This window comes from Oryctolagus cuniculus, chromosome 11 (assembly GCF_964237555.1).
Source record: "Oryctolagus cuniculus chromosome 11, mOryCun1.1, whole genome shotgun sequence".
Taxonomy (NCBI): domain Eukaryota; kingdom Metazoa; phylum Chordata; class Mammalia; order Lagomorpha; family Leporidae; genus Oryctolagus; species Oryctolagus cuniculus.
In genome coordinates, this window is record NC_091442.1 from 5,397,365 (window position 1) to 5,412,033 (window position 14,669).

General features: G+C 43.8%; 1 non-coding gene across 1 annotated transcript; it reads right to left on the reverse strand.

Annotated features, from left to right (window-relative positions):
• Positions 1-14,320: 14,320 nt before the first annotated feature.
• Positions 14,321-14,437, reverse strand: LOC127489520 (U5 spliceosomal RNA). Its single transcript, XR_007917444.1, has one exon. It is a non-coding gene; the product is annotated as a U5 spliceosomal RNA (small nuclear RNA).
• Positions 14,438-14,669: the final 232 nt, after the last annotated feature.

Genomic DNA, 14,669 nt, shown 5'->3' on the forward strand with positions numbered 1-14,669 from the left:
GAGATCACTTTTCAACACTTAAGAATAATTATGTGTTAATTACAGAGTTCAACCAATAGTATTAAGCAGAACAAAAAATACTAAAAGGGATAAAGTATTAAGTTGTTCATCAACAGTCAGGACAAGGGCTGATCAAGTCACTGTATCTCATAGTGTCCATTTCACTTTAACATGTTTCCTTTTTGGTGCTCGGTTAGTTGTCACCGATCAGGGAGAACATATGATATTTGTCCCTTTGGGACTGGCTTATTTCACTCAGCATGATGTGTTCCAGATTCCTCCATTTTGTTGCAAATGACTGGATTTCATTTTTTTTTACTACTGTATAGTATTCTATAGGGTACATGTCCCATAATTTCTTTATCCATTCTGCTGTTGATGGGCATTTGGGTTGGTTCCAGGTCTTAGCTATTGTGAATTGAGCTGCAGTAAACATTAAGGTGCAGACAGCAAAGCCTGTGTTTTTAACCATCAAATAATATCCCTAGAACAATTGCCCCATCAACTTCTCCGTATGAATGTTGGAGTGACTGCAGTTAGACTCACAGCATTGGAGGTTAAATTACTTCTCCCTGTCTCAACTAGAAGAAGTGTTATGCAAGCGCATTTCTGGCAGATGAGGCCAAGGGCAGAAATGAGTCATGTTACATCCGAACAATCGAGTGTTATCTTCCAGAAGGTACACTGAGCTCAGATCATGCATCTGTCAGCACTGAGTGGGGGAGCTTGGAAAGGTTTCTGAAACCCAACAATAGAAATGCCTTTGCTGAGACTATTGAATGAGAAAGAGTGAAATGGGATTCCATGGCAATGAGCAACTTCTCCTCATCTCCACCATCATTTCAGTTTTCTGTCATTGTTCAGCATTGTCTACCTGGGTGTTTGGAAGTTAAATATCTGTGACATTTCCCAAAAGACTTCCTTGTTACCCTGAATTTTGAGGGTATGGTGCCTGCTCATTTTGTATCCTGGATGTTATTTGAAAGCTTTTCCCTTGATGATCAGGGTGGAAAATCATAAATGTAGCAGAATAGGCTAGCTGTGAGGAAGGAGGGCATCCAAGTTGGCTGTTTGCGGTACCCGTGGCTCCCTTGACTAGACTGTTTCTGCTCATGCTGAACTCACTGATGGATAGATGTCAGCATCCCTATCTGGCTAGACTCTTATCCATTGGGGTGGGAAAACTTTTTTTCCACCAAAGGTTGCTTAGATATTTACAGTGTCACTCGTGGCCATACAAAATTATCACCTTAAAAATTAGCCTGCTATTGTGTGAGTGAATTTCAAGTCCTGCCTGCATTTGCTTTGGCAAGGCCAGCCAAATGATTTTGTAGGCTCATATGACACATGGGGCAGACATTTCTCTCCTCTGGGACAAATAGCTGTAAGATGTTTCTGCTCTGGGTCTGTCTGGAGGTACGAATGACATTTATTTGAATGTCCAATGAAAACAGCTATGTCCTGGAGCATGTACCAAGGTGACCAAAGGACAGGAATTAGGGGGATTCTCCACTGGGGGAGAACAGTTTTGGTCTCTCAGTGACTGCCTGGAGCCTGATTTCTGGCTGGGGTCCTTGGTTTTATGCTCAGGGAAGTGGCTGCCTTCTGCTTGTTTGTAGAGTGTAAGATCTTCAGCATTGCTCCCAGAGCCTTGCATTCTTCCTTCCACTTGAGGTGTGTAAGCTTGATTCTGGATTTCTTTTTTCTAGAAGGAGAAAGTTTATTAAATAAATAAAAAGGAGGCAAGGTGTTTATGGTGACAGTGAGGTCATCTGTCTCTGAGACGCACACGTCTCCCTTGCTGGGGACAGATCAAGATCCAGTGTCTTCCCTCTCTGACAGGCGGTGGCCCCATGAGCCACCAGCAGCCCAAGTGTGAAGACAGGGGCAGCAAGGAGAATGTCAGGTCTCAGCTTGGCTGCTTTTGTGCATGGAGAGCTCTGAGGCAGCTCTGAAGCAAGGAGGTGGTTGGGGGTTTGGCCTGTTCTCTCCTTAGCCTTGGCTCAGGGAGAGAGAGCACCAGGGATTCAGGGGATTGAGCCCAGAGGGGTGCCCTTGACATCCTGGAGACTCCTGATTGCCCCTGATTACAGGGCTTTCTTCTTAGCCTCTGTCTTATGCTTCACTCTCTGGCTGCCCTGTGGTTTCTGGTGCTTCATATTCAGGCATTAAAAGGCTCGGTGTCCTTCAGTTACTGGGCAGAGGGCCAGCGAGTGGGTTTAGGTGTAAGGGCTCAACACTGTTATGCAGTCTTTGGAGGCTAGCCACGGCTACCGATAAAATAACATTCCTCAGACGCAAGCTTTGCCCAAGATTCCTCTGTGGGTTTGTGTGCAGACCCACAGCTCACTTTGTGGCATCCAGGCCCAGATGGAGGCCCGGCAACTCAGTGTGTAAGTATTTGAAATTTGTGAGGCAGGGTAATCACTGCTAAAGAAAATAAGGTCTGTCTGGCTGTCTTGACATATATACCTTTGTATCAACAAATATCAACAAATAAAAACTAATATTCAATCATGTAAACAAAACCTTAGCTTATGCATGACCAAGTTGGCCAGTTATTAAAGATGTTGAAATTCTATTATTGTACATATCTGAATGTTCTCTTGATGGGCTGCCAATGCTTCAAGGATTAAGTAATAGAGTGACAATGATTGCCATCCACAAATTATATTTGTGCCACAAAATTTATTTTTGCCTTCTTTTCAGCCAAACTGTTAATTATGCTGTCAAAATCATGATGTTCACATACTTGGTGTTTTGTTGACAGTAATAATAGTGCCATTCAAAATGAGATCCTGGGCCCCCAGTGGATGGGACTTATGAGGCTTCATTAAAATGTTCATGGAAAACTGGGAATTAAGAGTATGAAATGAGTTAATTTTGGTACACGAATTTTTATTGCAAATTTTTTGTAGTACATGGAAAATGTGTATTATAAAAATTATGCGTGGATGTTAAGATTTTTTTTGTACCAAAATAACCTCATTTTTATGAACTTTTAAAAATTTCTTTCTTTTCTCTTTTTTAAAAAAGATTTATTTATTTATTTGAAAGTCAGAGTTACACCAAGAGAGGAGAGGCAGAGAGAGACAGAGGTGTCTTCCATCCATTGGTTCACTCCCCAATTGGCCACAATGGCTGGAGCTGCGTTGATCTGAAGCCAAGAACCAGGAGCTTCATCTGGGTCTCCCATGCAGGTACAGGGGCCCAATGACTTGGGCCATCTTCCACTGATTTCCCAGGCCACAGCAGAGAGCTGGATTGAAAGTAGAGCAGCTGAGTTTCAAACTGGCGCCCATATGGGATGCCAGTGTTTCAGGGCAGGGCATTAATCCACTGCACCTCAGTGCCAGTCTCAAAATTTATTTTTTTTTATTTTTTATTTTTTGACAGGCAGAGTGGACAGTGAGAGAGAGAGACAGAGAGAAAGGTCTTCCTTTGCCGTTGGTTCACCCTCCAATGGCCGCCGCAGCTGGCGCGCTGTGGCCAGCGCACCGCGCTGATCTGATGGCAGAAGCCAGGAGCCAGGTGCTTTTCCTGGTCTCCCGTGGGGTGCAGGGCCCAAGCACTTGGGCCATCCTCCACTGCCCTCCCTGGCCACAGCAGAGAGCTGGCCTGGAAGAGGGGCAACCGGGACAGAATCCAGCGCCCCGACCGGGACTAGAACCTGGTGTGCCGGCGCCGCTAGGTGGAGGATTAGCCTAGTGAGCCGCGGCGCCGGCCCAAAATTTATTTTATTTTCAAAAATTTTTAATTAACATGCAATGCTTGCGTATTTTCATGGGGTTCAGTGCAATATTTCAACACATATACAGGTATAGATCAATGAAACCAGTCATAAATCAATGAAACCAGGCAGCCAGCCATTCTATTTCCATATCTCTCACTGGGTTTTGAGGCTCCCAGCTCCTTTCCTCCAGTTCTTTATACAGAATATAGTGCATCATTGTGAACTGTAGTTGCCCCACTGCGCTGTGGAACACTAGAATCTGTTCATTCTGTCTGAGTGTGCTTTGTGACCCATTAATATTTCCTTTCCCCCCATCCTCCCCAGCCTCCAGAAATCACTATTCTACGTTCAGAACAACATTTTTTTGACTTTCTTATATCATAAGGGGCAGACATTTGGGGAAGTGGGTAAGGCACTGCTTGGGATGCACACATTCTGTATTGCAGTGCTTGAGTTTGAGTCCCGGCTTTATTTCTGATCCAACTTCTTGTTCATGTGCACCCTGGGAGACAGCACATGACGGCTCAAACACTTGGGTCACTGCCACCTCCTGGGAGACCTGAATCGGTTCTGGGCTCCTGATATTGTCCTGACATATCCTTGGCTGTTGTAGGCATTTGGGAAATGAGTTGGCAGATGGAAGACCTGTCTGTCTGTCTCACTGTCTGTCTTTGCCTATCAAATAAGATTAACATAAAAAAGCTTCAAAAGATGAAAGATCCCATTTGACTTACGTATCTGCCTTTCAAATAAATAAATACTTCCACATATAAGACAGAACATAGTGATATTAGTGATATTTGTCATTTTGTCTTTCTGTGTCTGACTTACTTCACTTAACATAATGATCTCTAATTCCATTCATTTACTGAAAATATCAGCATTTCATTCTTTTTTGTGGCTGAATAATATTCAATTTTGTGTGTCTGTCACATTTGCTTTATCAATTCATTCATTGTTAATGGACCTCTAGGTTCATTTCCTGTCTTGGCTATTGTGAATAGTGCTGCAATGAACATGGGAGTGCAAGTATTTCTTTCATATCCTGGTCTCACTTTTGTATATGTATACACACACACACACACACACACAGAAGTGGGATAGCTGGGTCACAGGGTAGATTTATTTTTGGTGTACTGAAAATCTTTCATACTGTTCACAATAATGGCTGCACTAATTTATATTCCCAACAGTAAATCTAAAATGTCCCCATTTCTCCACATCCTTTCCAGAATTTTGTATTTTGTCTTTTTGACAATAGCCAGTCAAACTGGAGTGAGATGATACCTCATTGTGTGTTTTTTTAAAAGATTTTATTTATTTATTTGAGAGGTAGAGTTACAGACAGTGAGAGGGAGAGACAGAGAAAGGTCTTCTGTCTGTTGGTTCACTCCCCAATTGGCCACAATGGCCAGAGCTGTGCCGATCCGAAGCCAGGAGCCAGGTGCTTCTTCCTGGTCTCCCTTGTGGGTACAGAGGCCCAAGGGCTTGGGCCATCTTCTACTGCTTTCTCAGGCCACAGCAGAGAGCTGGATTGGAAGAGGAGCAGCCAGGACTAGAATCGGCGCTCATATGGGATGCCAGCGCCACAGATGGAGGATTAACCTACTGTGCCATGGCGCCAGCCCCCTCATTGTGGTTTTGATTTGTGTTTCCCTGATGGCTAGTGATACTGAGCATTATTTTTCATATATTTCATATATTTGTATTCCCTCTGAGAAATGTCTGTTTGGATCCTTTGTCCCTTTCTTAACTGGATTGTATGTTTGGTTTCATTGTGTTTTCTTGTTTATATGTAGATTTATTTGTCAGGTGCATAGTTTGAAAGCTTCTTCTCCCATTTTGTCAACTGTCTTTTCACTCTATTTATGGCTGCTTTTGCTGTGCAGAGGTTTCTTAGTTTTGTGTAATCCTATTTTGTCTGATTTTGCTTTTGTTGCTTGTGCTTTTCCCTCCCCTCCCCCCAAAAATTATAGCCTAGTCCAATGTCATGAAGTGTTTTCTTCTAATGGTTTCATATTTTTAATATTTTTGAAAGATTTTATTTATTTGAGAGGTAGCGTTACAGACAGTGAGAGGAAGAAACAGAGAGAAAGGTCTTCCTTCTGTTGGTTCATTCTCCAAATGGCCACAATGGCTGGAGCTGTACCAATCCAAAGCCAGGAGCCAGGAGCTTCTTCCGGTCTCCCACGTGGGTGCAGCTGGGGCTAGAACGGGTGCCCATATGGGATGCTGGTGCTGCAGGCAGAGGATTAACCTACTGCTCCATGGCATCGGCCATCCCCCCTTTTTTTACACTTGATCTTAGCCAAAAGGCCGAGAAGTGATTTATTTATTTAGTTTTAATTTTTTAATTGTTTTATATATTTGAAAGAAGAATTATGGGGAGGGGGAGAGAGAGAGATGGATCTTTGATTCATTGATCTATCCCCCAAATGGCCACAATGGCTATGGTTGGGCCAGGCTGAAGCCAGGAGCCAGGAGCTTCTTCCAGGTCTCCCACATGGGTGCAGGGGCCCAAGCACTTGGGCCTTCTTTCACTAATTTCCCAGGTGTATTAGCAGGGAACTGGATTAGAAGTGGAATAGCTGGGACTCAAATTGGCACCTATATGGGATGCTGCCTCTAGGAATACTTATTATAGAGACTATCCTTTCTCCAGGAGATTTTTTAGTGTCTTTATCAAATGTCAGTTGGTTGCAGATAAATGGATTGATTTCTGGGTTCCCTATTTTGTTCTATGTATCTATGTGTCTGTGTGTCTGTTTTCATGCCAGTACCATGCCATACCACTACAGCTCTGTGGTATGTCTTGAAATCTGGTATTTTGATGCTTCCAACTTTGTTGTTTGTCTTGGAGATTATTTTGGCTACTTGGACTCATTTTTGATTCCATATGAATTTTAGGATTGTTTTGTCTATTTCTGTGATGAATATCATTTTTGATAGGGATTACTTGAACCTATAAATTACTTTGAATAAAATTGACATTTTAACAATATTAATTCTTCTAAATGATCATTGGAGGTATTTTTTTTTGGCGTGGCTTCTAAAATTTCTTTCAATATTTTGTAATTTTCATTGAAAAGGGCTTTCACATCCTTGGTTAAATTTTTTGTTAGCTATTGTGAATGGCATTGTTCTGATAATTTCTCTCTCACTGAGTTCATATTGCTGTATACAAATGCTCATGATTTTTGTTTTGTTATCCTTTGACTTTACTGAGTTAATTCATCAGTTCTAATAGTCTCTTGTAGGTTCCTCTCTAAGTAAAATCAAGTCATCTGCAAATAGGAGTAATTTAATGTTCTCTTTTCTGTTTGTAAGTCTCTAACTCCTTTTTATTGCCTAATGGCTCTGGCCAAAACCTCCAGTACTGTGTTGAATAAAAGCAGGGAGAGTGGATGTCCTCATCTGCTTACAAATCCTAGAGAAAATATGTGAGCTTTTCTCTACTCAATATGATGTTGGCTGTGGGTTTTTCATACACAGCCATTACTACATTGAGGTATGTTCCTCATTTGTTCAAGCTTTTTATTATGAATGGATATTGAATATTGGCAAATTTTTTATTTCTATTCAGATGATCATATGATTTTTATCCTTCATTCTGTTGGTGTGGTATATTATGCGTATGTTGAGCCATCTCTGCGTCCATAGGCTCAATCCCATTTAATCATGATGAATGATTTTTTGATATGTTGTTGTTAAGTGGGTCGATAGTATTTTGTTGAGATTCTTTTTTATCTGTGTTCATCTGGAATATTGATCTATAGCTTGTTGCTGTTCTTACCTGGTTTTGGAATCAAGTTAATCCTGCCTCCTAGAATCAGTTTGCAAGGATTTTCTTCTTAATTTTTAAGGATAATTTGAGAAGAATTGGTGTTTATTTTTCCTTAAAATTTTGATAGAACTCAGCAGTGAAGCCATCTGGTCTTCGACTTTTCTTTATTGGAGTTTTTAAAATAAATTTATGGATTAACTCTCATTACTTACTGTTGGTCTATTCACATTTTTATGTCTTCATGGTTCAATTTTGGAAAGTTATATGTATCTAGAAATTTATCTATTTCTTCTAGGTTTTTCATTTTGTTGGTATTTGGCTGTTCATAATATTCTTTAATGATCTTTAATGTTTCTGTGGTTGTGTCTACACATATCCTATTGGTTCTGTTTTTCTCGAGAACCCTAATTCAGTGAGTTTACATGGAACCATAAATCATAAGACAGAGAGATACATAAAAGTATATGCTTGACACAATAGGACTCATTATTTTATAATCTTTCCCCATTAAAAGCTATTGAGAAAGATTGGGTAAATTTTTCTGATTCCAATGGGGGCCAGCAGTGGCAGAGTAGGTGCAGAGGAATGGTCACATGGGGATCTGGGGAGCAGAGAGAGATAGGAAGCCTAGTCTCCTCTACCCTCACTGTGGTTTCTTCTTATAAAGCCACCATGGCTGGATCATGGGGCTTTACCCGAGCATCCTAATTCAACCCAGTCACTTCCCAGAGGCCACACGTGCAGACACCATAATTGGATCAACCTCCCCAATCCAACAACGATTATCTTCAATCCTTAATGTAAGATTTTGAGGTTCAAATGTCTACATGAGTTTGGGGAGCAAATTCTTTTTTTTTTTTTTTTGACAGGCAGAGTGGACAGTGAGAGAGACAGAGAGAAAGGTCTTCCTTTTTTGCCGTTGGTTCACCCTCCAATGGCCGCTGCAGCCGGCGCGCTGCGGCCGGCGCACCGCGCTGATCCGATGGCAGGAGCCAGGAGCCAGGTGCTTTTCCTGGTCTCCCATGGGGCGCAGGGCCCAAGCACCTGGGCCATCCTCCACTGCACTCCCTGGCCACAGCAGAGGGCTGGCCTGGAAGAGGGGCAACCGGGACAGAATCCGGCGCCCCGACCGGGACTAGAACCCAGTGTGCCGGCGCCGCTAGGCGGAGGATTAGCCTAGTGAGCCGCGGCGCCGGCCCTGGGGAGCAAATTCTGTTCAATCTGTAACTTACACAATATTTAATTTTTGTAATTTAATATTTTGTAATTTTATATTTAACTTAATGCAATTTTAATGTGAATTTCAAATTGTCAGCATTCAGTACACTGACCTGATGTTTCCTAGACCTCTCCAGCATGGGGCAATGATAAGTTCCAACGTTACCTGGTCAAGGGCCTCCGTTCCCAGTGAGCCCCCCTTTAGCTCCTTCATGCAGATGATAATCCTGGAGAGCACACTGTGCGTGTGATCACTCTGATTCTCCACAACAACCCTCAGGCTGCTGAGGGGTGACTGAGGCACAGGAGGACAAGAGGCTGTCTGACGGCACGTGGTTCCGTCACAGCAGAGGCAGGATTTGCACCCAGGCAGAAGCTGTCCCTTAGCACTGCTGTCCATGACTTTCACCCGCACCCGCCTTCCCAGGTAGCAGTGTGGCTCCACTGCACAGCTCAGTGGAGCAAATGCAACGAGCTAAGGGACTCAGTCCTTGAACTGACTCCTTGTCCAGTGCTCAGTCCATCAGCATTGCAATATGGCAGCCAAAAGGGCCGTTTGGTGGCCTGACTCATCAGCCAGCCATCTGCCCTCTGCTGATCATCGTGTTTCCTGTTGCTTGTGAGCTGTGTGTACCGGCCCAGAAAGTTCAACTCCAGCTTTTGAATGATCCTTCACGAGCTATCAATTTGTTTTGCTGAGAGGAACTCCAAGTATTTGACTACGCTTTCTTTTGAGCTTTGGGGTTCTTCTTACATGTAGAAATATTCACCCTAGAGATCTCTCTGCTTGAAGGAAAACCAGGCTTGTTTGGAAAGTAATTGAATGTCGGCTCTAACTACACGTTCTCCACTGTAAGGTTTCCGCTGGTCTCCAAAAGCTGCTTTCCCGGGTGTGTGTGTGTGTGTGTGTGTGTGCGCATGTTCTCACTCGGTGGCATCAACAGGAGGTGGCGTTTGGTGCCACCTTCTGGTTCAGCTGCTTCTTTGCAGCTCTGGGAATTGTGAGGGATCCCAGGGGAGGACGTCCCTTCCATTATTTATATGGCTGGGGTGCTGGTGAATTTAGGCAATTAGTGGAGACAGTCGGCTGCACACCCAGCCAGGTCCTGGCTTAAATGTGTTTAATTATGCAGGTATGCTTCTTAATTAAAAAGAGATTTTGCCAGAAGGAGAAAGCCGAAGGAAAGCCAAACGCCTTCCTGCTATGCACTTTCTGTCCTTCAGGGATGGCCAAGAGTCTTTTTAGAATAAATAGGTTGGGCTCTAAAGGCATCATACAGAAAAAAAAAGTGTTTGCTAATCTTGTATCGGTAGAGGAGAGGAAATGAATCTGTTGTGACAGAGAAGGATGCGGGAGGTAACTTTCATTTTTCACATTCTGATGCCTTCATGGTCATGCTCCTTATTAAAATGTGAAAGCCAAGAGCTGGTAGCTGGGGAGTTAATTACTGATCTGAGACAGTTTCAGAAAGCACTGTTAGGAATTTGCCTCGCTGCAGATAATGGCAGTAATTGATAGCTAGGAGAAGGTGGTTTTGTCTGCTGGAAACTCCAGCTGTAAACAGTAACATCTATCTATTGCCAGACATGAAAGGATTCAGAAGACTTAGCGTAGACTGCCCTGTGGCAGGCAGATGTGCCTCAAGGACCAGAACTCCTCTATGGGGAAGTGTTCCAGCAGTACTTCTGAAGCCACGTGCTGTTTCTTTCTTTCTTTCTTTCTTTTTTTTTTTTTTAAGATTTATTTCATTTATTTGAAAGAGTTACAGAGAGAGGTAGAGAGAGAGAGGTCTTCCATCCGCTGGTTCACTCCTCAGATGGCCGCAATGGCCGGAGCTCTGCCAATCTGAAGCCAAGAGCCAGGAGCTTCTTCCAGGTCTCCCACATGGGTGCAGGGGCCCAAGGACTTGGGCCATCTTCTACTGCTTTCCCAGATCACAGCAGAGAGCTGGATCAGAAGAGGAGCAGCCGGGACTAGAACTGGCACCCATATGGGGTGCCGGCACTTCAAGCCAGGGCTTTAACCTGCTGCGCCACAGTGCCGGCCCCTTACCTGCTGTTTCTTACCATTCCAGCCATGGGGAAAGTCTGAAGAGTGGGCTTCCCCACTCCCAGGTGCCAGGAAGTTAGGTGTCCCAGCATCCTGTCATCAGGGCCTGTGTCACTCTGGTCATTGCCTTTGCTGGTGACAAGGTGGCATCTGAAATGTTCACTGCTGTTCCCAACAGCTGGATACTGGGCTCAGCACTGGGAAGGTGTTTGTTCAGAATCATTGACTGTGCCACCTGCCTGTAACCTGCCTTGGAAGTAGAAACAGGAAATGGACTCTTGCTGGTGCCTGCACCTGCCATGAAGAGTCAGCTGGGAGAAGAGAATTACATCATCTGGAGTTCTTGGGTGGCAAGCAGTGACATCCGATCTCGGGGACTTAGCATGGAAGGAATGTACTGGATGGTTATGGGGTATTCCTAGAGTAGAAGCACTTCTGTGGGATGGTTCCTTCTGACAGGGTGGTCCAAGGAAGCTCAGGGCGTGCACGCATAGCTGCCAGCACTTCAGGAACTGCCTCATCAAGCTCTCTGGACTCCGCTTTTTTGTCCTTGGATCACTTGACTCAAGAACTGCAAGAAGCAAGGTCTGATTGGCTTTGGTTGGTGTCAGTCACTCACCTCTTGAGTAGAGGAGGGCGGGGGAGCTGATGGGCAGCGTCAGCCAGGCAGCCTGCATTAGTGGCTGGGGGAGTCTCATGGAGGAAGAGAGGCTGCCCTTTGCGGAAGCAGAGCCTCTCTGAGGGGGAGGTCTGTGTGCTGTGCACTGCAGATCAGACACTGTCCCCAACCTTTCTTTTTGGCCTTGGCAGATGCCTTGCTAGGCTGCCCTCCCCAGTTCTAGTTCTTAGTTACTTCCAAGTAAGTGTCTCATGACCTGTCCATCCACGCCTGGCACTCAGGGTGAGAAGGGACTTTTTTTATAAACACTTTTATTTAGTGATTTATAATAATAATTATAATAATAATTTATAATTTCCCAAAGTACAGTTTATGGATTACAATGGCTTCCCCCCCCATAACTTCCCTCCCACCCGCACCCCTCCCATCTCCCACCCCCCTCCCCTTCCATTCACATCAAGATTCATTTTCAATTCTCTTTATGTACAGAAGATCAATTTAGTATATATTAAGTAAAGATTTCATCAGTTTGCACCCACACAGAAACACAAAGTGTAAAATACCGTTTCAGTACTAGTTATAGCATTAATTCACATTGGACAACACATTAAGGACAGAGATCCCACATGAGGAGTAAGTACACAGTGACTCCTGTTGTTGACTTAACAATTTGACACTCTTGTTTATGGCGTCAGTAATCTCCCTAGGCTCTAGTCATGAATTTCCAAGGCTATGGAAGCCTCTTGAGTTCGCTGACTTCGATCTTATTTAGACAAGGTCATAGTCAAAGTGGAAGTTCTCTCCTCCAAGAAGGGACTTCTGAGTGCTTGGCGTCACTAGCCTCTACTAGGCCACGCCTGTCCATCTTGGTTAAGTCTCCATCTTCCCAAATGGGAAACAGTCACTGGTTTTCAAAATCTGGCTTCAGCAGTAAACATATAGTAACAATGACTTTTATTGTTTAACCCAGGAGCCAGCTACTGTGCTACGTGGTCTTCGTGTGTTAATCCAGTGCAGCCTTGTTTTACCTATGGTGCAGGTTATGACACTGACATTTAGATGCTAATTAACCAGGAGCCAATATCTGCTGGGGAACTGGAGCTCAGTTCCATGTCTGACAGGCTTGGAGCCCTCAGTCTCACCACACGGTGCTCTCTCCATCTCAGGGCAGCAAGGCCTTGGAAGTCTGCTCAGCGTCTTCAGCTGTGTCTTAGACGTGGGGTTGTAGGATTTGTGAATGCAGTTGGCCTAGTGCCATGCAGTTTGCAGGAGACCTGAGATTTCCGTTGTCATATTTAATTCTGTTAACATATTTGGCAGCAGTGTTCTTTCCCTGTCTGAGAGACAAGGGGACTCAGAAGTCTGAATGCGGCCTCAGAATTCATTGGGTTCTAACACTTGATGTCCTAAGCAAGGTAGCTCAATGAGAGCTCCGAGTGGAGCTGTTTTCTCAAATGCCAGGTGTTTACTGGCCATCTGGATGAATTAGAGCATTTTTATGACTTTTAAAAAATTTTTTAAATTTTATTTTTTATAAATTCATTTTTATGTCTTACTCTGTGTGGAAGGCCCTCATTTTGGTGTTATGTATCTATCTATAAGAACCTCCTGGTAATAAAACATCCTATTCTGTGTGAAAAGATCAAACTAACAAATTGTAAGTTTTGTTTTTTTACTTAGTAAACTAAGAAAGTCATGCCATTTGCAACTTGCCTTGTGCCAGTTTTGGGGGTGAAATTTCGAAGGGTTACCAGCTTGCAAAATACAAATTGTAAACCACTGTCAAATCCTCATCTGCTCAAGGCACAGTAAATATGTGTGTCAGTAAGACATCAGTCTAAGAACGTGATGCTAGGCCGGCGCCGCAGCTCACTAGGCTAATCCTCCACCTTGTGGCGCTGGCATACCGGGTTCTAGTCCCGGTCAGGGCGCCGGATTCTGTCCCAGTTGCCCCTCTTCCAGGCCAGCTCTCTACTGTGGCCAGGGAATGCAGTGGAGGATGGCCCAAGTGCTTGGGCCCTGCACCCCATGGGAGACCAGGATAAGTGCCTGGCTCCTCTCTCTCGCTGTCCACTCTGCCTGTCAAAAAAACAAAAACAAAAACAAAAACAAAAACAAAACAAAAAAACGTGATGCTGAGTAACCTACATCTCAAACAGATCAGCAATCAGGAGGCAGAAGAGTGTAGGAATATTTGTCGGTTTACTACTTCTGAGTACCAAATCTGTCTTTTCCTTTTTAGCTGTTCTGGTGAGAGTATACTGTGAAGTCGTGTTCACACCATACTTCTGCCAGAGTGGCTAAGATGAGTTTTCTTTTATCTGTTGGTGTTACAGAATTACCCTAAAACACTGTTCCTGCCAGAAATGCAGTATAAATGCTGAATTTTTCCTCTTCATCACCATCTTTAAAGCACAGAGAGGGTATTATGGTTATCTCGGATGACAGAAGATGAGTTTAAGTTGTATTTTGTTGCCTCCCCCCCTTAAGGATTTTGTTTATTTATTTGAGAGAGTTACAACCATAGAGAGAGGGAAAGACAGAGAGAAAGATCTTCCATCCACTGGTTCACTCCTCACATGGCTGCAGCAGCCTGAGCTACGCCAGTCCAAAGCTGGGAGCCAGGAGCCAGGAGCTTCTTCTGGGTCTCCCACACAGGTGCAGGGGCCCAAGCACTTGGACCATCTCCCACTGTTTTCCCAGGCCATAAGCAGGGAACTGGATTGGAGGAGGAACAGCTGGACATGAACCGGTGCCCACATGGTATGCTGGTGCCATAGGCAGAGGCTTAGCCTACTAGCCACAGTACTGGCCCCAGTCCCCTTCTTGTGGATCAATAAGGACTCATGGATTTTTATAACTTATATTTATTATATTTATGTATTTATGTATTTTAAATTTTTTTCTTTTTTTTTAAGCCTTGCAGAATGCAAGGCCTCAAAAAATTGGGTAATGACTCAGAATTGTTCCTCTCCATGGAAATCTTTAGTAAAAGGCGAAAGATTTATATGATCTGAAGAGAAAGCAGAGTATGTATTTTTAATTTTTATACATTTTCTAAGCCATTTTTACTTTTGGTGTTCACTTCTTCCTAACATTAGCCACTGAGCACCCTTTCAAGGTGGCTCATATATTCTCTGGACATGAATCTGTAGCCCATCCACTGTTTCGTTGATTTGGGGAACAGCATGGCTTAGATTGAATTTGTCTTCTTGTGCACAGTGAACGGTTGTCTAAGATTAATTCTGAAAGTAAGAATTGTTGA